Below are 25892 nucleotides of genomic sequence, written 5' to 3'. Positions count from 1 at the left end.
TATTTTGTAGATATGAGAAATATATATATCATGTAAAAAAAAAGAGAGAAAAGTAGGTTGTTATTATGAAAACGTGGTAGGTTTTTGGGGGGAAAAGGTGTGGAAGTCCTCTTTTCAAACGGAGGAGGGTAACTGAGGAAAGCTGTCAGTGACTGTTCTACAGAGCAGCACTCACTGTGGAACACTGCCTAGACTCCAGACTGCACACCTGGAGAGATCCACCTGGGAGTGATCCATCTGGAGAGATCCACCTGGAGTGATCCACCTGGAGAGATCTACCTGGAGAGATCCACTTGGAGAGATCTACCTGGGAGAGATCCACTTGGAGAGATCTACCTGGGAGAGGTCCACCTGGGAGAGAGGAACACAAGCGTGGACTGTGGTGCCTAGCCGCAAGGAACAGTGGACTGGACTGAACCTAAATCCGCCAGTTTGCTAAATTTCTGCTCACCGTTATTTGATTTTCTGGTGATCATTATGAAATGTTCCTTTTTTAAAACTGATATTATCATTTGCTTGAAATATACATCTTTTGGTATGACGGAAATTCTACAGACATAGCATCTGCATTCACCGTTGCTGTAATGGATGAAAAATTGATGATTTTGTTTAATCAATAAACTTGTAAGTAGTTATGTTAGCGAAAAACCTTTCTTTGTGTGCAAAACAATAAAACATACTTGACATTTTTATACAGAACCACAACTACAGGTATGTAGACTTATTACAAGGCAGTACATTTGCGAACTGCTTGCAAACGGTTTGTCAGTTTGTGGTGTAGGGTCATGCTTTAAACTCATTTGAGGAGCAAACGAGGGGGTAAAAACTTGGCTTGCGACTCGGGTAGAGATTTAAGGTGGGGGGGGGGGGATTTTTGACCTCTCACCTCATCAGGGAGCTGGTGTCAAAATCCAGGAGACTCCCAGAGCTACTCCTGGAGAGGTGCGATGTACAGGTCAGGGATGGTAACTCATAGACACATTTATCTGAGAGGTACAGTATTTCACATTTTGTAGCAAGCTACATTTTCACTGGTTTCCTGGCTACGGGACACCTGTTGGACTTGCTGCGCAAGCAGTGTTGTGTGAGAGGGGGGGCCCACTTACTGCCAAACTCCCCCCAAACCCCCCGCCTCACCCCCCAGCCCCTGCCCGCCATCCTGCTTTCAGCGCCTCTTCGAAGGTCACTTGCAGTAATTAATAAGGGGCTGGCGAAGGCGGCCCGTGGAGGACAGGGGGCCTCATTGTGCCCCGCCACCGCTGATGAATGTGCTGAGCTGACAGGCCCCCCCACAGCGAGGGCAATCAAAAGGTAATTTAGATCACCCCCCCCCCCCCACACACACACACACCCACCCACCCATCCACCCACCCCCACTTCAGCTAGCACGTCACAATGATCGCCCAGGAGGGGCAGAATCAATGTGGGGGGGGGGGGGGCGGTTGGGCTTCAGTCGGGGGGGGGGGCTCTCCCAGTACCCCCCCCCCCTCTTCCCCGTGATCTGTAACCTACTGTATCTACAGTACTGCTTGCTTTGCAAAATGGGCTCTTTTGTCTGCTGCTTATTGCCAGTGCTGTAGTCAGGGCAACAGTCCCTGCCTCCCAGGCTGGCAGCAGCGGTTTGGCCTGCTCCTGGTTTGGGCTCCTGCACCCTTGCTGGCAGCAGTGCACTGCTGTGTAGAACAGGAAATCACCACTGTGCAGGACAGGAAGTGCTGCGCATCACAGGAAGTCATTGCTGTGCTTGACTGATTGATTTGTTAGTAATTGGGGCGTTCCAACTGTCCCTTTCCCAAAGCAGTGGCCCCACTGCCTGGCAGTCAGACTCCTTCATGCCCCTCACGCCCCCCCCCCCCCCCCACCTCTGCCCACTTAGGCCTATGATGGGGGGGTGAGCAGCGTTGGGTCACCCCAATATTCCATCCCAAAAAAAACCCATCAGCAGGATGTGTCCAGTACTCACCAGCCCCCTGAAACAGACCAGGAGCCGAGGGGAAGCCTGGTTTTTTATCCCGGACGGACGCACTGGCAGGACACGCATGCAGACACACCTACAAAACAAATACATGACTGGTCCAATCCCATCGACAGCTCTGAAATAATTAACAGCCTTTCAGGGTTCCAGCTTTTTTTCCCGTGACACTCACCAGACGTTGAGCTCTGTGTGCCCACTGTGACTGAGGGTTAACATGGAGCGAGTGAACGAGAGAGAGAGAGAGGGAGAGATTTCAGGGTTAGAGGCCATATGGTTTAAGGTTTTAAGATCCAGACACTGTCAGCTTTCCTGGTTGGAGAGACTGACCTCACTGCTCTTGACATACACTGCGACTCGTCACCTATGTCCATGTCCAGAAGAAAAAGGTTTTTTTTTTTCTTCTGTAGAGAGAGAGTGAGAGCGAGAGGCAGAGAGAGAGAGAGAGAGAGAGAGAGAGAGAGAGAGACATCCTGTGCCGATGTCATCAATGGAGAGCCAAGAGAAACAGACAGAGAGCACAGAGGAGCCAGGCTGCAAATTCGGAGACAGGGCCTTGCGTCAGAGAACTCTGCATCTTCAGTTTGCCGCTGACGTTTAGGAGCTGTCAGGCCGACGCCATGCTTTCCCTTCTCACATCCTGTTGCCTTTCTGTGCCAGCGGGATGTTTTCTGGGGGACGACTTCTGAAGATCGCCTGATCTGAACGAGCAGATCGAAGCTGAAAAATCAGATCAAATGAAGATTTTTTTTTGTAATTTCATCCTTGCATATACTAGTCTCGTCTGAATGGGGGCTGTATTTGCCAATGCCGTTATGCCACTGATCAGGGGTGTAGCACAAAATTTTGGGCCCCGTGCAAATGCAGTCTCTTTTTAGTCCAGTCCCTCCCCCCCCCCCCCACCCTGCCTGGGCCCTGGGTAGTCAGTTGCCCCCCTACTGTGACACCTCTGCCAATGATGGGGGAATTTAGATTCATTTTGTCTGAACAGAGAAAATGCCACTGAGCCAGTGGGGATGCTTGCCACCTATGCAACTGTTCTGTTCTTTACCAGGGTACTGTATCACTCTTTTTAAAATAAAAAATTGTATTTAAATTCATGTGAAAGGGAGCAATACACATAACATATCACTTTTTCCATTACATGCCATCATTTCAGCCAAACAGCCCTGAGTGACGTACAGTATATCCATCATCCCCTCTTCCTTCCCCCTCCAAACTTCTGCTTTCACCCCTCCAAACCCCGATTCCCCCCCTTCCCTACCCCCATTATGGATACATAAATATGTCATAACCTAAACACTCAAAACATATACATTGGGCCCCACACTCCAGGAATCAAATAGCTCTTTCCTCTCGGGGGTGTGGGGGGGGGGGGGGTGGGGGGGTGGGGGGGCGGAATTTGTTCGGCCAAAACTGGGGGTCGCTCAGCCCTCAGCCCCCCACCCCTCAACATCATCACGCATCACTCCCCACCCACCTCCTGCCAATATCCTTCCCCCCCCCCCACCCCCAACGGGTTACATGAGTTGGACTGTCAACAGGAAACTGATATGCTGGTCCTGTAATAAGCCCGGCCACATCGGTCCTGTACTGCAGGAACAATGATCAGAGTACTTTTACAGCCGCGTGAAGCAATTTAATTTATTTTGTAATGAAATGGGTTTGTCAATATACGTGTAATTAGAAACAGAATGAGATTCGAAGCTTAATAAAAGCCGGGCCTTGTTGTTTGCAATCGCTGTCTGTTCTGAACGCTAATGCACTGTCATCGGATCCCGTAGCCAATACCTGACCGCAAAATACATCACTACCCCTCACGTTTCATTACGGTTTATGACCGCGGAGATGTATAACCTTAATTAAGGTTGGCACTAGGCAATTAGCATATCAAAAGACATTTGGGAATAGTGACTCATCCGAAGACAGAGGCTGTACAAAAACAGCAGCGTATTAATACAGCAGCTCAATTTACTGATGGAGAAAAAACAAAATTAGACAAATTCCATTCTGAATATGAAGCCGGGCTCTGCAGTGATGGGTCTTCCTGTGTACGTATCTTTGTGACACAATCACTGAAGAAAATTCTCCTGCCTGTCTATCTGTGGCCACACCCATTTCAGACACATTAATGCTTAAAAGTGTGTCTTCTGTGCAAACCCGGACCCCAGATAAAGTCCAGCGACTTTTACAGGTCCCTTGGAGAACACTGTCTCTCTGTAAGGCTCTCCCATGTTCACATGTCATCCACCACCCAACATGTGAGACGCGCCCTAAATTGCTGAACACCCTAATGTTACACCCTAATGTTAGTCATTAATGTGAGATTATTATTTAGTATTCTATTATTTACATTTAGCGATTGCTTATTAATTGAACAGCCACACAATAGTGCAAACACAGATTTAGTATGAACATTATCTATTAAATATTGTTCAGAACAAACTTAAAATAAATGATGAGAAAGCACCTTTATGAAGAAAAGATAAAGTAAACAGGTTGCCTGTTACACAAGCTGAGGGATTTAAAAATCCAGTCCTGGAGGGCTACTCTGCCTGCGGGTTTTCAGAGTACTTGACTGAAGGCATTGATTTACTACACTCTATGAAACTTTTTTTTCCCAAGGCTAAATTAGGTTTTAATTAAGAGGAAGCACAAATGCTTGTGGTGTTTGGCAGCAGGGGTGCTGTGGCCACTGAATTTGTTGACCCCACTCTTGGTCCACCACTCCAAATTTCACTGTGCCTGAATCTTAACAACCAAACTAGATAGCCTCTGCAAAGAGGCCAATCAGGACAGCTCTTCACCTGTCAATTATGTCGCGCGTGCACAGCGCTATAAGGGCAGAGATGCAGCAGCGAATGGCAGCGGAGAAAAATCTGCCGAAATGACCGGTTCCGCCTTTGACCATTGCGGCCTATACTGATTTTTTTTAAACCAAGGAAAGAAAGATTGTGATTAAATACAGAAAGATTACATACAAAAAGGAACTGAACCAAGCAAGGGGCAAGACTCGAGTGAACATGGCTTCAGCTTTTCAGCGAGAGCTCAGGGACTTGACCGGCTTCAAAAGTGAAGTATTGTTGCTGTACAGGTAATTACCTTGCTTGTTTTATTTCTGTTGGAACTTGTTGCACCGAAATGTGTAACCGACGTAGCTAGAAAATGTTAGTATTTAGCACACTGTTATAGCTATGCTGTACTTTAGGTGTTATCTTGTTGCTTATCTGTGGGTAGCCAGCTATGGTTATAGATAGTTAGCTGCCTATAATGTTCAAGTGAAAAAAGAACTCTGCATACTAGAGTTCCAGATGTGTTTAGTACTGTTTATTTGGCCGACGTTCCGCCCATAACATAGTTATGTTCATTGTTACGTTCGTTATGGCTGTGCTGTATTTTCTACCTGTAAATGAGGCATGATGTGATTCACTGTCCTGTACTTTTAAACGCTTTACGCTACTCGAATGGCGCAAACACATGCAGGCGCGCATGCATGTGTTTGGAGGCCAGAGCTTTGGATGGAGAGCTAAGGGGAGGGGGTGTAACGTTTTTTTTTTTCAAGATGTAGCTCTCTCGATCGCAAATTACGTATTGCAGATTTAATTACATAGCCTGCGCGTTGTATTCAGAGCCCGCTAGCCTTCTACAGTGCGATTCGCCCTGCCAAACCGTGTCTCTTGTCTGTGCTTCTTGGTTTGATGAGTTGTGTTGTGTATGCCTAAGCAAGCCGTAAGCCTAGCAAGTCGGGATGTTGCTTGTTCCGGTGACCGTTTGTTTAACTTTGTTTGTGCGCTGTTCATGGTTCTGAAGTCTGCCTTTCCAGTAGCCTAACGCGTACAACCTAATCATATTGTCTGCTGTGAAGTATCTAGGCCTCATGGTGCAGTGTGTGTGTGTGTCTGAGGGTGAGAAGGGGCCCATAAAAAATCTTGCGCAGGGACCCATCATAACTAGCTTCCGCCACTCTGTCCCATTATTTCGTTTCCCTCCTGTAACCACAATTAGGCTACTGCTGTTCATACAACACGTATTGAAAAGCACAGAGAGGATCTAAGCCACACCTCTAAACCGAAGGTTTCCATAGCAATAGAATGGGCTCTAATCTCGGAGAACAGGCTTTTTTTGGGGGGGAGGCTGGGGGCCTGGAAGGCAGGGGGGTTAATGAGTGGCAGATGGTGAGGTCTGGGGAACAGTGTGGCCCCTTCAGTGTTCTCCGAAGATTTTAGGCCCTCTGCGTGAGGACAAAGACTTAAATAAAGCTGCAAATAAAGCTGTTTTGTGTCATTGTGTTTTGTGAATGGTTAGGGGCTGCCATGGCACCGCTCCCCCCACCCCACTGCCCCTCTTCTCCAGCTCTACCAGCATGGGTGGGTTCCCCGGTGGGGGGGGGGTTGGGGTTGGGTCAGGGAGGCGATGCCATGAAGGGAGAATGTGGGTTCTCAAATGGCTGCTGCAAGTGGGTTTCAAAAGCACTGTAGTTGTCCTGAGTCGATGTTGCTCATTGGCGGGTAAGTGTACTGTACGATGACGTGCTTCCTTGCCAGCGTGCTCTTGTGTGGCACCCACCCCCCATTCTGCCTTTTTTCTAAAACTCCCCTGAATTTAGTGCCTGTGAAAAGGTTAGGGGCCGACCCCTCTGCCTCACCACCTCCACCCAAAAAGCCCAAACCTGCTCCCCACCCTGTCACTCATCTGTCACTGAGCCCAGTCACAGAGCAGGTGTCCTGCCAGGCCTCAGCAAGCCCTTACGTAAGCCTCCGCTTACAGCAACAACGAACGTGCAGACTGCGCGGTAACATTGCGGTGATATCCGGGTGGGCCGTGACGAGAGCCTGCCTGTTTGTTTTGGCCGTGTGGGATATTGAAACATTTCGTGAGGCAGGAAAGCCCCCAAATACTGAATTGTATGTGTGGGGTAGGGAGGGAGGGAGGGGGGGTGGGGGGGGGGGGGAACGATCATTCTAAATGTTCATTACAAGGCACACCAGCAACAAAGCATGTCTTTGTCCGGTGTCCTCAACAGTCAAAAGGAAAATTGGCTGAGGATAATTATAACATGGCTGAGGAAATGTTTAGCATGAAAACCAACACAGCGGAGGATGACTGTAATTCCAAAAGACCCTCAAAATGGATGGTACCCTAGTTACGCAATTTGCACAGCGCCAGAAATTTCAATTTTCATTGGGAAATACAGAGGAGGGGGGAAATCTCTTTGAATATTTGTTTATATTAGACTTCGACTGCTACGCTGAAGAGCCCGTTAGCTAGCGGCACGCTAACGAGCGCACACAGTGCTAGCTGCAAAGGAGCTGATTCTACAGCTAATTTAGTTCACGAGCTGGTGGAAAAAAATGTATCCACCAATCAGAATGCGCCGATGTTCACGTAAGACCACGTGCAATTTAAAAAAAAATAAATAAAAAAAAAGACAGAATGTTATTGGTTTCTATGGTAACACTGCACTTTCAAATAAAATATTAACTGCAACAAGTTCTGAAATTAAACAAATTCATGGACTGAAAAGTGCGACACTCATGTTTGACGTGTTTATGTTTTTTTTTAGATTTTAATGATCCAGCTCATAAAATGGCTACAGATGTCTGGCAGGGGGAAAGAAACTCAAAAAATGAAGTCTCTGTTAAATCAACTAAGCATTACATTTTGAAATTTGTAGTGTCTGAAGTAGATCCAGAGAGGGGTGGGTGGACAGTCTTGGGGGGGTGGGGGGTGGGGGGGGGGGTTGTGGGGTCTTAAACATGGGAACAGCCAACTACTCCATCACCAGGGACAGGCATGCATGGCAGAGGTTACTGTAGGACCGTCAATCAGTCCACTGCACACAGGCCACCTGGGAGCCACGCCCCCCTGGCTGCCTCCCAGCAGCCTGATTGGACGGTTCCACTGGAGAGGAAGAGAAGTGTGATTAAGTGTGACGCTACAGCAGTGTTTTTACTGGTGTGTGGCATGCTCCTGGATGGGAGGACAGAGTGAGGCAGACAGAGAGGAAGACAGAGAGATAGAGAGTGAGGGATAGAGGGAGGGAGAGACAGTGAGAGAAAGAGATAGAGAGAGAGAGAGACATGGAAACAGAGATAGAGAGTGAGGGGTAGAGGGAGGGAGAGACCGTGAGAGAGAGAGATAGAGAGAGAGACATGGAGACAGAGAGAGAGTGAGGGATAGAGGGAGACGCAGGGAGAAAAATAGATGGAGAGACGCTGCAGTGTTTCCTGTGGTGCTGGCGTGGCTGTAGTGTTCTCTATGAGGGAGGCAGTGACAGCCATTTTGGGGGTGGGTGGAGTAGTTTAAGAGAGAGGCTTCCTAATAGCGTACTTGTAATGTAGAGCAATAAAAGCAATACTGGACGCTTAGTAAGTTGATGGGACAGAAGGTTGGGGGGGGGGGGGTGTCAGCTGTAATTTCATTGGCTGAAAGTTCAATGCATTCAAAAGCATTACTTCTGCTCATGACCATGACTTGTACTTGTGGCTTTAAAATGTGAATTAGTAACGGTGATGTGCTGTATGTATTTTTGTTTTTGAGAATGAAGTAAAATATTTAACTGAAACGCACGTTGCCCTGTCAAATTCACTCCCATTCCAGCACAGTGACTGTACTGTGTGTAACGCTGGTAATAAACCCTGTTCCTGGAGATCTACCATCCTGTAGCTTTTCATTTCAACTCTAATTTGGCACACCTGGCTACTAATTTTCAGCTCAATGCAGACCTTTAGCTGTTAAATGAGGTGTGCTTTGTTAGGACTGGAGTGAAAACCTTCATGATGGTAGATCTCTAGGAACAAGGTTGGTTACGACTAGTGTATAGCTAGTCTAGTTCGACTATTAGGCTAAACTCCGAAAAGTCAAGTTAATTTCCAGTTAAAATGAAGCACCGCTGCATATCTTTGTTCGAGGTACTTGAGAATTTCAGGTGGCCGGACTCTACAGTAAATCTTTATATTGATCATCATTGATGCCTCAGGTAGCCTACACAACCGGAGTGATTGGGTGTGTGGAATTAGGCTTTTTCTTTTTTTTTCCAAAGTTTGGAAAGTTTGGGTAGCCTACACCGCATATGATATCATAGAGGCCAGTTTTGAGCGTCTCGTGTAATGAGGTGGTCAGATTATTTTTCAGAAATGAGTTTTGAGTGTTGTCCTTTAATAATATTAAAATTTATTTGATCTCGGGGGATTTATGCAACCGTTGCGCACTAAATCTTGCCGTGGCTGATTATTACCAGCGGAATCCTTGGAGCCTGTGTCCCCCCCCCCCCCCGCCCCGGCCTCCTCTAGACTCATCACCTTTCATTAAGCACTCAATCACCACGGCAACATCCCCTCCTCACTTTTTAATTTATACCACGGCCCCATCCAGACACGTACATTCATTCACAACTGTCACTTCAAGGTTATCTTTCTGCCGAATCGCCAGCAGCGCTAAAATCGGTGCGTCTTTAACCCCCTGTCCAGCAGGAATCGCCAGCAGTCCTCCTCAAACAGGGGAGCTGAGGACCAGCTTCACCCCCTGGGTGTTAGACCAACCGTTCTGAGCACCTCAGCGATTTTTTTACCCTGAAAGTGACAGTGAGAAAAATTTGTGACTTTTCTGAATTTTAACCTGGCAGCTCTTCACTTGGCCATTCCTAAAAAGGGCTGGTTTGGTCTTCCACTCAGAATAACTGCATTCTTTCCAAAGCATCTTTGCCAGTAAAAACATTTTCCGCCTGTAAATATATTTTTTAGAAAACTCCTTTATTATCTCTGAAAATGGCATGAGTGTGTGCATGCAATAGAAGTTTTGTGTCATTCTAGAGCTTCTAGAGGACAAATTGATCAATTGTTGCCCAACTGAGCCCTCTGGGGGGGAGGGGGGTGGAGCTGATGTTGGGGTGCCCCCCATTAGAAACATGTGTGCCCGTTACCCCTACCCCTTTCTCTCTCTAACCCAGGGGTCCTCACTCTTATCCAGAAAGGGGCCGGTGTGGTTGCAGGCTTTCATTCCAACCAAGCAGTAACACACCTGATTCTACTGATCAGCCACTAGAGTCTTTGCTAAGTACCTTGATTAGTAGAATCAGGTGTGTAACTGCTCGGTTGGAACAAAAGCCTGCACCCACACCGGCCCTTTCTGGCTGAGATTGAGGACCCTTGGTCTAGCCCCTGCCCAGGCCCCAGTCTAACCCAGTCCAGGTGCATTCTGGGAGCCGGGCAAGAGTGGTATTCAGAGCAAAAGTAGGAGGTATTGAGATATTGCAGTTCTGCAGCTGCATAGAGGCAGGTCCGTCAGGAGCGCAGACTGAAATGATTTATCGATGATGAGTGTTATTTTTCTGTACCGCTCGGCCCTGCGGGGGCTTAAGGGGTTTTCTCCTTCGCGTACGTGCGGTGCGGTGCGGTACAGCGCGCCCGCATCCGCTGCTCTCCCGCTAAACGCGGAGCCGCTTCGAAGCGGTCGGGGGGGCTTTAACGACGTCCAATCGCACGGTCGGAGGCTGCGTGCGTGCCTGTGTGTACGTGCGGCCGCGAGCCGTAAATGCCACGGGAACGGCCGGGGGAATTTTGTTGGGGGGGTTCGAAGGCCCGGAGGGGCTCTGGTCTGGTCTGGTCTGGTCTCAACTCAACCACCCCCCACCCCTTTTCCTGGAGTGCGTCTGACAGCCAGGCCTGAAAGAAAAACGTCACACAAACGGTCCTTTAATTTGGGGGGGGGGGGGGGGGGTGGTTGTACAGGCCCCTGTCAGTCTCATGTCCCACTGAAGAGAAAGTGCAGGCCTACATTAGCACGCTAAAGCACTCTTGCCCTCCCCGCTACACTCTCAGCCTGTGAGACGCTAATGCTAACCATGCCAGGAGACTCTCAGCCTGCGAGACGCTAATGCTAACCATGCCAGAACACTCTCAGCCTGCGAGACGCTAATGCTAACCATGCCAGGAGACTCTCAGCCTGTGAGACGCTAATGCTAACCATGCCAGAACACTCAGCCTGCGAGACGCTAATGCTAACCATGCCAGGAGACTCTCAGCCTGTGAGACGCTAATGCTAACCATGCCAGAACACTCAGCCTGCGAGACGCTAATGCTAACCATGCCAGAACACTCTCAGCCTGCGAGACGCTAATGCTAACCATGCCAGGAGACTCTCAGCCTGTGAGACGCTAATGCTAACCATGCCGCAACACCACTCCCGGGGGTCTCAGCCGTGACCTGTTACCAAAAGCATGTAGAGACCGCTGCAAGTAGTACAGCTTCTGTGAATAGGACCTGCAGCCCATAGTGGTGAACAGCGTCCCCAGATGGCCAGGCACTTGCCATGGCGTTATCTGAAAACAGTAAGTGGCCCAAATAGCATCTGTGGGCACAATGCTTCCGGGCAGGGCAGGGTGTGGACAGGGCAGGGCGAGGCAGGGTGAAGCAGGGCAGGGTGGATGAGGTGTGGCGGGGGTGGGGGTGAGGGTGGGGTTTGGGGGGGGTTTTTGTGACCAGTCGGCTCAGGATCGCTTCCTATTTCCCTCTCCCCTCTGGGACCCCATGAGTCAGGATGGGCAGAACTTCAAACACTCAGCTTTTTAAATATGTATTTGAGTGTGGGCATTTCATATATAATACAGATTTCCAGGCTCTTTTCTCCTATTCAGACCTCTGTGCCACCTGCAAGGCAAGCTATGCCTGCACCAATGTGATTGTAGTTTGCCATCACATTTCTGTGGTATGTAGGCACACTGTATTTTGTGATGAGACACATTGCGTTGTATTTATTCCTGCGTAAAGCACAGAACCCATTCCTCAGTCTGAATGCCAGCTGAAGCCCTTTGAGTCCCAGATACTCAGACTGCTGCTCCCACAGACCGCGTCTGTTCCAGCAAGTCGTGCCTGCACGGCTGGCTCTCTGGCGCCCTCAATGTTTCCTCAGGACACACGGTGAATTGCAAACCTGAGGTCCGGCTCCAGAGATGAAACGCGCTACATGGCCCAAAAGTACGTGGACACCTGACGTCCAAAAACTTGTCCAAAATGATCCACATTAATACAGAGTTGGTCTACCCTTTGCTGCTATAAGAACCTCCACTCTTCTTGGAAGGCTTTATACTAGGTGTTGGAGCATTGCTGCAGGGATTTGCTTCCATTCAGCCTGAAGAACATTAGTGAGGTCGGGGCGCTGATTGGGTGATTAAGCCAGGTTTGCAGTCGGATTTCCAATTGTGGAGGATGGGGTTGAGGTCAGGGCTCTGTGCAGGCCATTCAAGTTCTTCCACACTGTTCTCAACAAAACCATTTCTGTATGGACCTCACTGTGTGCCCGGGGGCATTGTTATGCTGAAACAAGAAAGGTTCCTCTCCAAACTGTTGCCACAAATTTGGAAGCACCGAATCATCTGAAATGTCATTACATTAAGATTTGCTTTCATGGGAACTAAGGGGCCTAGCCAAACCATGAAAAACAGCCCCAGACCAAAGGGGTGTCCAGATACATTTGGTCATATAGTGTAGCTCACTTTACTTCTCCCAGCTGAATACAGTGTTTTGACTTAACTTTTAGCAAATAAAATCATTCTGAATTACTAAACATTAAGTTTGGCACCACTGGTGGATGATATACAATTTGGACAAACAAACCGGATAAAAGAAGGCCAGAATAAAAAAAATCAAAGAAAAATACATTAAAAAAACGCAGAGAAATATTCTCCCCTTTATGCATTTATTGCTTCAAGCCATATTCTGAACAATCACTGTTTAATTTCATGGTTGTTATGACGATAATTTACGGGTTTTGCAATCGCCATGTACAGTACTGCAAGTAACTTGAGCAACTGCGTCTGCAGTTATCAAAATTTACAAAAAACATGAAGAGAGCAGTCAGTACAGTATACACAGTGCAGAATAAATTTTACCATGATATGCCCTACATTCTGTAAGAATTCATATTTTCTGAGTAGCATTTTTTTTTTTTTTTAATTTCCAGCCGAAAAACACCCAGGAAGTTTCATACAGCCAGACACACACACACACACACTAGTGTCCACAGACTGTCACATACATTATACCACGTCATGCACATCTACTCACTACCTAACATGCACACGATGCACAGAAGTCACAGACATTCCTACAAACACCCACACACACACACACACACACACACACACACACACACCACAGTTCTACTGGCAGACGGAGTGCCGAGCTCTTCTGTCCAAAGTAAGCAGGAAAGGGGGTGATCGCCCTGTCATTAATTCCTGATGTGTTTTTATTGAAGGCGCAGTCAAGGCCTCTGTGGGTGTCCCATTTGTAATGTTCCCCACTGAGGAGCCGTAATGGAGGACTGCACATGACTGCTGTTCATCCAGTACTCAACTCTGCCTGTTAACATTCCCCACTGAGGAGCCGTAATGGAGCACTGCACATTCCTACTGTTCTTGCAGTATCCAACTCTGCCTGTTAACGTTTCCCACTGAGGAGCCGTAATGGAGCACTGCACATTCCTACTGTTCTTGCAGTATCCAACTCTGCCTGTTAACATTTCCCACTTGGACATGTTAGGTCTTTTGGAACACAGTGCATTTCAAATTCTGCGTTTTTGCACTAATTCATTTTCTGATAAAAATAACTATTTTGTCATAATATACCACAACTCACAATAATAGTAACACAATAAATGTACAGTATGTCGTTCATAAATTTATCACTGGGAACAGAAAAAAGGCTTGCAGAGCACAGTGTGTTTTCTTCCCCCCACATATTTTCTAGTGGAGCACCCTTCTCTACTGGTGCATGATGCACTCATGCAGAAGCAAACACTCCAGCGGCTTTCTGCTGTCTTCTCCCCTCTTCCCCCCTCTTCCTCTCTTCTCCCCTCTTCCTCCACGGCAGTACAGAGCAGGGACCAGAGATGAGAAGGCCCGCGGGTGTTCTAGAACACCGTTTTAATTCCCTTCAGTCTCCAGCAGTAGCTGTTACATCAGCGTTAGAATGTTCAGTTGAGGGCATTCTGATGACCTATTTGTGATCTTACTCCCTAAAGGGTTAATCTGCCTGGCCAATAACGGCATGGATCATGTGCACATGGGCTTTGAGTAACAGTAGACTGGACTCTGAATCTCATCAGAAATACAGGGGGGAAGAGCGAGAGATAGACAGATAGTTTTATTAAGGTTTCTGTCATGTTAATTATATTGATATTCAGCAACAGGGAGGAAGGGATAGGCGTATATTTGTCTTGTTAAATAATGCTGTGGAAACAGCTATTGACCGTAATGCTAATAAATGTAGTTTGCATGAATGAATCATTGCAAAAGAGAGAGAATTTTTTAGTTTACTGCAGTTAACATTATGCTTGCAACATATGTGTATCCATTAATCAAATTTATAAAATTTGACTTTAATTCAGTTGAGAGGGGGAGAGAGAGAGGGTGTGTGAGACAGTTTTTGAGTGAGGGAGATGGAGGGAGACTGAGTGAGTGAGTGAAAAAGGGAGGGAAAGAGAGAGAGAGGACGAGGACGCTCTATTCCTGTTTGGTGAGGGACACGCTGCACAGTGTGCAGACTAACACGATCTCATTCTGATCCTCTGGAGCTGTGGAGAGACCAGGGAGAGGGTGTCAGTGACAGCAAATACACACACGCACACACACATATGCATGCGTCTACACACACACGCATACGCGCACACACATACATTCACACACACACACACACACACACATGCACATACACACACACACACACATGCGTCTACACACACATGCATACGCCTACACGCATACATTCACACACACACACACACACACACATGCATGCGTCTACATACACACGCATACGCCTACACGCATACATTCACACACACACACATACGCATGCGTCTACATACACACGCATACGCCTACACGCATACATTCACACGCACACACATACGCATGCGTCTACACACACTCACACATACGCATGCGTCTACATACACACGCATACGCCTACACGCATACATTCACACACACACGCACATGCACATGCACATATGCATACATACACACACGCATGCATACACACATACGCATACATACAAACACGCATGCATACACACGCACACGCACGCTCACACACGCACACTTATAAACACCGAGATGGAGCCCATGCTAAATGACACTGGACTAACTGCAGTCTCCACCAGAACGGCAGGCTGCTATTACCCCTTCACTTCACCGTATCACAGTCTGCAGAGAGGATACTCCGGTCTGGCCCTCAGTGCCAGTACTACTGCTGGTTTTCATTAGGCACCAGTAATCATGGACTGATTAAGACCTGGGACGCCAAATTAGTGGGCTCTTCAGTCAACCAGGGACATAATCAATCACTTAGCCTGCCTATCAAGGAGGAAGGAAAACCTGCAGTGTATCCAGCACTGTACCCGTTTGGGCCTGATAAACCAAGGATCTCTCCCTCCAGTGCGTGACCTGGCAAGCTGTGGCATGCATTGACAGCTCTAAATTAATCCTCACAAACACATCGCATCAATAACAGACACAGTAAAGGCTCTCCAAGCCCAGACTCGGGCCTGTGTGATGATAAAGTGGTGTGTCTGTGTTTTTATGACCTTAAGCTGTCTGCAGTGGATACTGTACTCCTTAAATACAGCTCACACGTCTCCCGCCCCCACCAGTCAACACCTGCCCATTATGTAGGTACAGACTGAGCAGCCCTGAATAAGCTTGCTCATGTCCTGCGGTTAAGGGCCTCTCTCACTGTAGGTAAGAAATGCACCTGTTGTGTCCAATCAGGTGAGCAGGATTCTGTCAGTGCTAAACTCACCTGTGTCCAGACAGGTATATCGCAGTCTACCTGTCAGTACTAAGCCTGATTTCTGTCAGTACTAAGTGTAGTTTCTGTCAGTAGAAAGCTTGTTTTCTGTCAGTACTTACTGTGGTTTCTCTCAGTACTAAGCCTGGTTTCTGTCTGTAGAAATCCTGGTTTCTGTCAGTACTAAACATAGTTTCTGTCAGTCCTAAGAGAGGTTTCTGTCAGTCCTAAACAGAGTTTCTGTCAGTACTAAGAGAGGTTTCTGTCAGTCCTAAACGGAGTTTCTGTCAGTACTTAGCGTGGTTTCTGTCAGTACTAAACATGGTTTATGTCAATCCTAAGTGGGGTTTCTGTCAGTACTGAATGTAGTTTCTGTCAGTCCTAAGTGGGGTTCTGTCAGCAGAAAGCCTGGTTTTTGTCGGTACTAAGCTTACCTGCGGTGTCCAGGCAGGACCTCTGTACTTTGCAGCAGCAGCGTGTGCAGAAGGAGCTTCCGCAGTTACTGCAGTTTTTCTGCAACCGCAAAAATAAACATTTACACTTTCAGAACAGCATTTGTTAATAGCTTAACAGGTAGGCTACCTTCATGCAGATCGACTCACGCAGTTTAGCATTTCGACAATCTGAACGTTTATTACTCAATCAAGGTCAGATCGGGGTATGAAGGCAGTGGCTCGCCTGTGTTTTTAACCTCTATCCTCTAAGTCGTAAGACAGGTTCCTTTGCCACTAAACTATACTTGAAAATGAGTGTGCTACTTAATACAGAGACTGTACTCATCACAACAATATCCCAGAAAGCTCATCAGGAGGGATTTGCACACATTTATTTATATTCCTCAGCCTGGGTAAATAACTGATTAATTTATGACACTACCCACATACGAGGCTGAGCTGAGCTGCAAATTCAAGTCAAACAAGGACGTGAATTTGAGAGATGCATTTTCAATCATGCTAATCTGATTCAATCAATTGGTCATTCTGAACTGCTCTATTAACAACCCATGAAATTTATATTAGTCTTTGTTCACCTATCAAAAGCGACAGTAGCATAAACAATAGCTAACCCTAATAAAAACATCCCTGTGCACATTAGCAATAAGTTGAACTGAATACTGTTTGATTGTATTCTAGCAGACTGAATGCTAAGTTACAATGACAATACATGATGTCACTAGGGCCAAGGGCCACAATTTATTCTCCCAGTCAGGATGCATGAAAAAAAGGCTAAAAAAAGCCATGAAAGCTGTTTGTTTACCTTTTTCTTTAGCACTGAAAAGCTGGTCTGACATCGTGAGCAGTTACCTGGAAACCAGAGACCAAAAAGCACCATGGGAGATCGCATTATCCTTAACTTTCATAAACATACGCACAATCACAGACACGGTATCAGTATTGCTACTGAAAACATAATTACAGCTGGTTTAACCTTGTGTGTATTTAATGTTCATAAATCTATTGCATGGACTCAAGTCATTTAATGCTAGCATTAGTAAATCATTCAGCACATGGTTTTTTCTGCATGATTTACAGTGTATGAGAGGTTATGAGAACCAAATCAAAACAATAATTTACAAAATACATTAAATATATGACACTAAGATAAGCAACATGCGTAATATTTAAGGCAATTAAATTTAGCCTGGACAAAAACAATGGTAAGAATAACGTGAGTAACTGCGGAGCTAATAGATGAATGCCCGGTCGAGGCTGATTTACACAGTAAATGAGTCACGGAAAGAAAACATTCACGAATCACTGTTATCTAAAGGAAAACTGCTGGGACCTATTTTCTGCAAGTCACCGATGAGGCTTCCAGTGGTTGTGGATGAGAATTGAGTTTAAAAAAGGGAGTACTGTGAGAGAGGTGATGTGAGGGTTTGGGGGGGGGGGGGGCGCAGGGGGGGCATGGGGATTTGGGTGGGTGGGGGGGGGGTTCCAGTAAAGGTACTCTCCTCCGGGAAGCGCGGGACACAGATTCCTGGGGGGTGACCGCGTCCACAGTGGCGTCGGCCCTTTCACCTGGCCGTTGACTCATCACCCGGTTGCCTAGCGACTCACACCCCCCCGGGTTTAGCCACAAAGCGATTTGGCGTCCCGAGACGGGCGGGGGTCGGATGCGCTTGGCACCCCCCGGGGGATGCCCGCTGTACCCTTCCCGGTACCCACGCCGCTGGCACCCCAGGGGACTAGCACTTAATTAAGAGGGATGAGCTCCAAATTCTTTCACTTTTCAGTCAGTACGCTTTCCAGCAAATGCACCGGGGGCGGAGCCTAGCGGGACTCAGAGACTCCAGGGGAGGTGTGATCAGAGTACACATGACTTCCACAATGCAGGGCCGCAGGCCAGAACGTCCAGGAGACCAGCTCCTGATTGTGACGGCCCTCCACGTCTCCCTCCCTCCCTCTCTGAAATCCTATCAAAATATCTTTCTCTTGCCCCCCCCGCCTCCTTTACCTCTCTTGCTGAGTTCAGCCTGACTGTAAGCTTCTCACTTTATCGACGTGGACGTGTCACGTGTCGTTAAATTAACAGCTCCACCCGCCGCCCTGACCCGCAGAATTCCGGAAAGCTCTTTCCTGTGTTTTTCACCTGCCCCCCCCCCCCCCCCCCCCCCCCCCCCCCCCACGCCATCCATCATCAGTTCTGTTGCTCGGCGGGCGGCCATTTTGTTTCGCTGACGGATGGGATCCATTGAAGGGCTGCCGCCAGTTGGGGGGGGGGCATGGGGTGGAAGGGGGGCTTATCAGGCTGACAGGGTGATACATTAACACTTACAGAAGGGACCCCACTTAGAGAAGTTATGTGTTGGGATGCTGACTTTCTGGTGGGGTGGGGGCTGCTGGACAGTTTTATGCTACAGTTCTTTTTTCAAACTGCCTATTTAAAGCCAGGAACAGTGCATATAGGGAGAGTTGCCTGTAAATCTGTTCCAGTTAGAGATGCACAAGGAATGCTGCAGATGTGACAGATTCATCATGACACTGCTTCAACTTTCTCTCTCTCTCCTCCACTGGTCAAATAATAGCAAAAGTGTGTAAAATTGGGTGATACTCAGGGGCACATCTACTGAGATAAAATACAGAGCACAGTTCATAGTGCTTACTGCAGCTGCTAAGACTTATCCGTGGCATATTATAGGCATACTATGCAGGATTTTTAGCCTTGCTATGGTCCTGTGTTTACAAGCAAATAAGTCCTCCGCTGCCCTCAAGCCTGCCCACTCACCTGCATTCTATACTCTATATCTCTTTTTATACCATTTTAATTTTTATGTCTCAGTTTTTTGATAGCTGTCAAACCCAGCCACTGTGGATGCGCAAGCCAGCGCATTCTTAATGCTGGCCCCAAGCACGGATTAATGGGGTTAATTATGGGATTAATAATGGGACTAAAGGGTTGCATCAGGAAGGGCGACCCCTAACGGGAACAGCCGAAAGAAGAAGGAGGAGGAGGAGGAGGAGGAGGAGTTTTTTAATAGCTGTCAACATCCAGGTTGACTCTGGTTTTTTGAACGAGCCCTGTCAGCTTGTTGTTTCACTTTGCTGTACTTCACTACTGGTTCTTCAGTGATCTCCACCATTGCAGTCGCTAGCTACTGTAGCTACGAACACTCTGCTGAAACCTGATCCCACCTGATCTCAGGCTTCGCAGCCACGCCCACCCCTCCACACACAGCAGAGAGCACCACGCCCAGATACATCCCGATCACATCTTAGAAGACTAAATACAAAATGCGTGCAAAGACGGGGATTGCCAGTGCATAATAGATATGACTGAGCATGGCCATTTTAGAATATTTTCTATGTAAAAATCCTGCATGGTATGTCTTTAATGACTGATTCACTGATGCACATTAAGCAACTGCTCAACCAAACCAAAAAAGAAAAACATTGCTTGGCATCAGATAAGCTATTTTTAAGTTTCATCTGCTCTGTTCATTATTTTACATTTCAGGCTGAACCTTTTCTCTCAGTGTTCTGAACACAGTTATATTTTTAAACTCAGATTTGCAGTCAGTTCATCTTCGAATACACAAAAAAGTAAAAGGTTGGATTTGCTCGCATCTATTTTTGAAGTGGTGCTGATGCAATAGCATAAATTGGAAACTTGCCTGCCATTTAAAAAAGGGATTCTTTTTAATTTGACACACAAAATAATGGAGCAGGAATAATAATAGATATAAAAGGAACCGCAGATGAAATTTGATGAATGACAAGTAAATGGTCCCCTTTAATATTTCTTGGAACTGCTTAGAATAGAGATAGTAAATGAATAGCAGAAAGCAGATTACAGGGGACACCATTCTATTGTGCCTGTAATGAGAAATCATTTCTGTCTGAGTGAACCCGAAGAGGGATATCATTGTTTGGAAAAAATCCACCCTCTTGAAAGCAGGTTTGGGAAAACGGTTCTGCCACAAGCCGTAACGATTGTGACTGACGGTGACTTCAGAGCATGTTCAAAGTCAAAGGCTCTGCTTAATTAGGAATCAAACGAGGATCAGAAAGCTGCCACCATCTTTGTGCTGCTGCATGCTGGCCACTGTTCCCAGCCAGCCGCAAGTTTACCGCCATCTTAAATCACCAGCGCTCTTAAAACCTGAGGACAGAGGATTAATGAGCTCCTTCCCGATAAGCAGTGGCTAAATAAAACTGCCCTCGGCCAGAACAGACTCCTGCCAACACTGCAGTAGTCCAGGAACCTGGTTAGAGCAGTCTTAGATCTTTCCGGAAGCTTCTGTTGCACGTGTGCAGTATCGGTGGTTTTTTTTGTGTGCGGAATAAGCCTTAATTACTTAATTAGCCCTAACATTTACACCAGTTGACATATTAGCTACGTGTCTTGGTAAGCGCTGCTCCAGCAGGTCTCATCAGGGCCGCACGTGGGGGAAGCGCTCAGCTCCGTTCCATAACAACCGCTTCACCACGGCGTCGACGACGCGGGGCTGCAAACAATCTCGCCCGAAATTGAGGCAATTTTGAGCGATCGCCCCATCCCAGAGGTGTCAGAGGATCCTAATGATATGGAGGCCCTCGTGCTGCTTTTATTAAAGACTAAACCCATTCCAGTCATCAGGACTGTTGGGAGAAAAGAGGGTTACATGCCGGGGGGGGGGGCAGAGGGGGGGCAGATCCAGTCACAGAAGAGTGCCTGGCACTTATGTGAGAGCAGAGATGCCGTGTGTGGGACTGAACTCCCAGGGGACACAATTTTAGACACAGGGTTCTACACTAACAGTTTTTAGTTTTTAAGTAAACCGAAAAATTTAAAAGCACACTAATGCATCCCAATTAGCAGGTGCCATCCTGATGTATTTTTTCCAATTGGCACACATCAGTTTTCATGCTGTATGTGTTGCAGAGCCCGGGCACACCATTGCTTTTTATAATGTAAAGTGCTCGAGGCCATGCCTGATGCTAAGAGCTCTGCTTGTAGTGTTCATTTTCAGACCAGGGCTAACATACTGGAGAGCCCTGTGACCAAGGTGTGTGTGCTACAAGAGATAGCAGAACCAGCATGCTCGCACACACACACGCGCACACACAAACATTTTTTAAAAACTACCGTATAGTCTCGGTTCCCAAATTCAGACTGCTGGACAGCTGGAGTCCCATGATGGTGGTCATGGCTGTCGCTGGTGACGGTCTCTGGGGTGATGGGTTTTAGGGATTTTTGTGAGTCCCCTTGTATTGGCTCAGACCGCAGTCCCCCCACCACCCCCAAAACGTCCAGCCCTCGGGGTTGCCAACCAGACCCCCGTCCCCATTCATGTGAGACACGCATGTTTTGTGTGTGTTTCAGTTTATTACTGCCCCCATCTCTGCTTATCACTGAATTACATGTTTTACTCTCAGCCTAATGGCTTTACAGTGCGGGCCTGGGGAAAGCAGGCAGCTTACACGTGTATTGAAAGGCCGGTGAGTAATGGAGGACTTTCCCAAACTCTGCACTCATTAGAGGAGCTGCCTCCAGTCAGCCTCGCCGGAGGGGGGGGGGGGGGGGGGGGGCGTTTGTGTGTGGGGGGGGGGGTGTGGGTTTATTAACGGACCTGCTCGCCAAGACGATGGCTTTATTGGCTTCCTGTCAAACGAGCGTTGCCTTTGAGGCTAATTTATCTCCGGTGAAACGCATGGGGGAGATAGGATTATCTGCTAAGCCTGTCTCACAGTGGCACTTTGCAGTGTGTGTGTGTGTGTGTGTGTGTGCATATGAGTTTGTGTACATGCGTTAGCACGTGTTTATGTGTGCCTGCATGTGAGTGTGAGTACGTGTGCTTGTGTGTTCATGCATTGCCGTCTGTGTATGTACGTGTGTGTATTTGCGTGTGTGTTTGTAGTGTGTGTGCTACCGTTCCCGTGCGTGGTTCTGTGCATGTTGTGTATACATGTGTTGGCCTGTGTCCGGGCACACGTGTGTGTGTGTGTGTGTGTGTGTGTGTGTGTGTGTCCACCTCAGAGGCCTCAGGGTTTCGAGTGCCACACCCCAGTCATTCGAGGGTTAATCAGTCGGAGCCATCGATCAGGTTCCAGGCAGTCCCAGCGCCACTGTGTCACCTGCCACCTGGGAGGGCTCACCTGGACACGCCCACCTGTCCGTCAAAGGGCCCAAGGTCCCCCGTTAAGCATTAAGGAGTTCCCCCGCACAGGTGTGTGAAAATAAACCTGCATACGGGGGTGTGGAGCTGCTCAGGGTGAGGCCCAGGGGTTAACCACCTCCGGGTGGTTCATTAACCGCCCCAGGACTGCGTGAGACCTGCAAACTCACACTGAACGCACCCTGAACGCACCCTGAACACACCCTGAACGCACACTGAACGCACCCTGAACGCACCCTGAACGCACCCTGAACGCACCCTGAACGCACCCTGAACGCACCCTGAACGCACACTGAACGCACACTGAACGCACACTGAACACACTGCTGTGTGCCGTCTGTACGGTACTGCAGCTGTAAGAGTCGTTACGTCTCATTCACAAAACTTCTCTTAAATGATTCTTACTTTTGTTCTTAGAAATGTTCCTACGAGAACACAATATGGGATTCATGACACATGTGCCAACCTTTGTTTTTGTGCCTATCCCAGGTGTATGAGATGATGAATGCTAACGGTTTGTAAATTTTATGCACAATTCTGTTCTCGTAATTAGCATAAGGAAAGGGCCATGAACAAGTACAGATAAGAAAAAAAATGATGAATGATTAAATGTTCCCAGAAACATTCTTACACTCAGTTTACGATCGAATATGATCATGTTTCCTGAATGAGGCCCATTGACTTTATGACCGCATGTGAGCGCTTATGGGGGGGGGTGTCCCTGCTCCTCCCTCCTCCAGGTCACATGCTGGCTCCAGGTCAGCTGGTGCACCTTCTGAACTTCACACCGGCAGTCATAACTGCTCACTCCCCCCAGATCTCACACAGCCTCTGCCTTTTACCCCCCCGGTCTCTATGACCGCACATAAACATGCGCCTTCTTTGGCTGGCAGCTTGTGAGATGGATGAAAATTTGTAGTCAAACTGACTTAGTGGTCCAAGTGTGACTACTAAGACCAACAGAGCAGAGGAGAAGGTGTGTGAAGGGAGAGGGGGAAGAAGAACGAAGAGGAGGAGATGAGGACTAGAGGAGGGGAGAGGAGGAGGGAGAGCGAAAGGGAGCGGGGTGAGAGGTGGAGGAGGGAGGGATAGAGGGAGAGACAGAGAGGGCGGGAGGGGGGAAAGGCGAAAGGCACGGCCTCCTTCAGAGAAACGGGGATCTTCATCCTCTTTGTGCTGCGTCCAGCGATCATTAAACTTTAATATCGCACATGATGAGAACCGCGGGGTCAGCGGCAGGTCACGTCTCAGGGGAACCATTTTATTCAATAAAAAAGTGAGAGCAGCTGCCAGATCAGTGTCTTCCCCTTCAGTCCAGACCACTCGCTGTGCTGGACTCTGTCAACTTGTCTCTAAGAATTAGTCCTGACCACTCGCTCTGTTGAAGCTCAGACGACTTTCCTCTAAGAGTTAGTACAGACCACTCGCTGTGTTGAAGCTCAGACAACTTTTCTCGTAAAATCAGTACAGACCACTCTGTGAAGCTCAGTCAGCTCTTCGCTTGGAATCAGTACAGACAACTTGTCGTGTTGAAGCTCAAGTCAACTTCTCTCTTAGAATCAGTACAGACCTCTGATTGCAGTCAGTAAAATCCTTCACCTCCTGTAAAAACATGCTTAAAGGGGAAAATCTCATTGGTATGTTCCAGCATCCCCTCGCGAATAATTGGCGTCACCTATACAGTTCACATGCCAAAACCTTTCCTCTTCACCTGCAGGTCAATTTGAAGCTATGATGTCATTGGGATATGACTCATTTGTGCTTTAATTGAATGGCGGTGTCTTCTGAATTTGGAGAATACTGTGTGATGGCTGTAAATCCAAAGTCACAATAATAATATATATGGAATTATATGTTTAAGATTTCTGCTTTAACCTCTTTGGTTCCTGGAACTTTGTCAGAAGCACTTTTTCCCACCATCGTGCTGTGGAGTGTTTTTGTGTGGTGCACATACAGGAGGAAAGAAGCACCAATGGCATGAGTGTCCACACACAGACTACAGACCCCACAGCAGAATGACAAATAAGGCAACAAATAACCCGTAAAATTCCTATGAGCTGATTCAATCTTGGGGTGAATAAATAAATATTCCCCTGCAGGAAATGCTTCAGGGTCGAGAATAAAGTAGATAATGGGTATAGAGCCATTCCCTGGTATAGCATGACTGCATGTTATAATAATACGAAGATAATATAGCAATAATACGACGATAAACACGGCAGTTCACTTTTTACCTTTTACCCAGTTCTCTGGATTTGTGGCAGTTTGCGACCCCCCCCGAAAGACGATCGGAGGGCTATTGGGTGTCGGGCGTAATCTGGGTCTTGATTTCCCCCGAGCGGGGGGGGTTGCTCTGTGACCTGGCCCCCTCATCAGTTACGCGCGGGACGACAGATTCACACGCTCGCGTCCGCGTCTAAATTTAAAACTGATTCCCCGCGGCTCGCTGATTAAATTCCTCCCACAGCGTTTCCCCTCTTAGGGATGTGTCTTATCATAAATAAAAAGAGGTGGCGGGGGGGGTGAGGGTGAGTTTTGTTCGCACTGATCACGAGAGGCTATTTTATCTGAACCGGGGTACACGACTTCCTCCTTTGAAAACTGCGCTCTGGCTATCGCAGGCGAGACTGCTGCTGCTGCTGCTCAGATCAGCTGGGAACATTTCCATCTGGACTTAGAGATGACAAGGAGCACACAACACCCCCGCGCGCGCGGGCTCTGCCAGAATGTGAGCCTGGCTCTACCTGCTGACTGATTAAAGCCAGCTGGGGATCGGGCTCCTTCAGTAAGCTAGCCCCCGCTGAGAAGCACACGGTAGCTCCCCCATTCATCTTGGGGAGGTGTTGCGGTCACAGTGATTTTTTTTTTTTTTTGTCAAAGACTGGCTGAGATCGCAACCTTGTGTCTATGCTAAAAAATTGAAAGAAAAAAAAACCCATGAGCTAACATGCACTATACAACACTGCCCTCTGCTGGCCAGGGCTCTCAAATACAGGATTTCCAGCCAATGTTTAATGTCAGTATCTTGGCTCAGGTTTTTGCCCTATGGAGGCATCAGGGGAAGCCCTGTTTAAACAGCTTTAACTAGAGTCTACGCTGTCTTTGAACAAAGACTAAGCATTTGAAAATGAAACCATGCTTTGGGCAGAAAATGATTTTTACTGGGATGCGCCTGTAGAACTCCACCTGCGTCTCAGACCTGCTCACAACCTGACATCTGTAACCCAGTCGAGAGAGTTCCTAGTTTTAGAACTCAGGTGGGTTGGTACATGAAATGATAAACTGCCCAAGCCTTGCTTTCTGAGCAGAAGCAAGGCCCATTGACTCTGCAGGCTTACAGTGCCCAAAAATACAGAACTTGGGAGAGCACTAAAAGCTGCACTAAAAGAGCTGTGATTTCAGCAGCCAGAGGCCAGCCTGACAGAGCAGCTGAAACCCCGAGCAATGGGGCCCTGTACTGCCTGAGAACTAAACTAAACGTGATGGAATTATGAGCTTTGGGAGGGAAAAAAGGAATGAAAAGGTAGCACTATAA

The 25892-nt window shown here is 47.6% G+C and overlaps 1 protein-coding gene and 1 long non-coding RNA gene across 2 annotated transcripts in view; one reads left to right on the top strand and one right to left on the bottom strand.

Annotated features, from left to right (window-relative positions):
• The first annotated feature begins 4888 nt into the window (after positions 1–4888).
• Positions 4889–25892, top strand: part of LOC118217650 (zinc finger matrin-type protein 4-like) — a 98366-nt gene continuing 77362 nt past the window's right edge. Inside the window, exon 1 of the mRNA XM_035399588.1 lies at positions 4889–5066. The gene's annotated coding sequence lies outside the window, so the exon portion shown is untranslated. The remainder of the gene's footprint in view (positions 5067–25892) is intronic.
• On the bottom strand, positions 14433–17064 carry LOC118217651. Its single transcript, XR_004763254.1, has 3 exons — positions 17017–17064; positions 16194–16272; positions 14433–14542 (listed from the first exon to the last, which is right to left on the bottom strand). It is a non-coding gene; the product is annotated as an uncharacterized LOC118217651 (long non-coding RNA).

Source organism: Anguilla anguilla, chromosome 18 (assembly GCF_013347855.1).
Source record: "Anguilla anguilla isolate fAngAng1 chromosome 18, fAngAng1.pri, whole genome shotgun sequence".
Lineage (NCBI taxonomy): Eukaryota > Metazoa > Chordata > Actinopteri > Anguilliformes > Anguillidae > Anguilla > Anguilla anguilla.
This window is presented reverse-complemented; position numbering and strand designations above follow the sequence as displayed.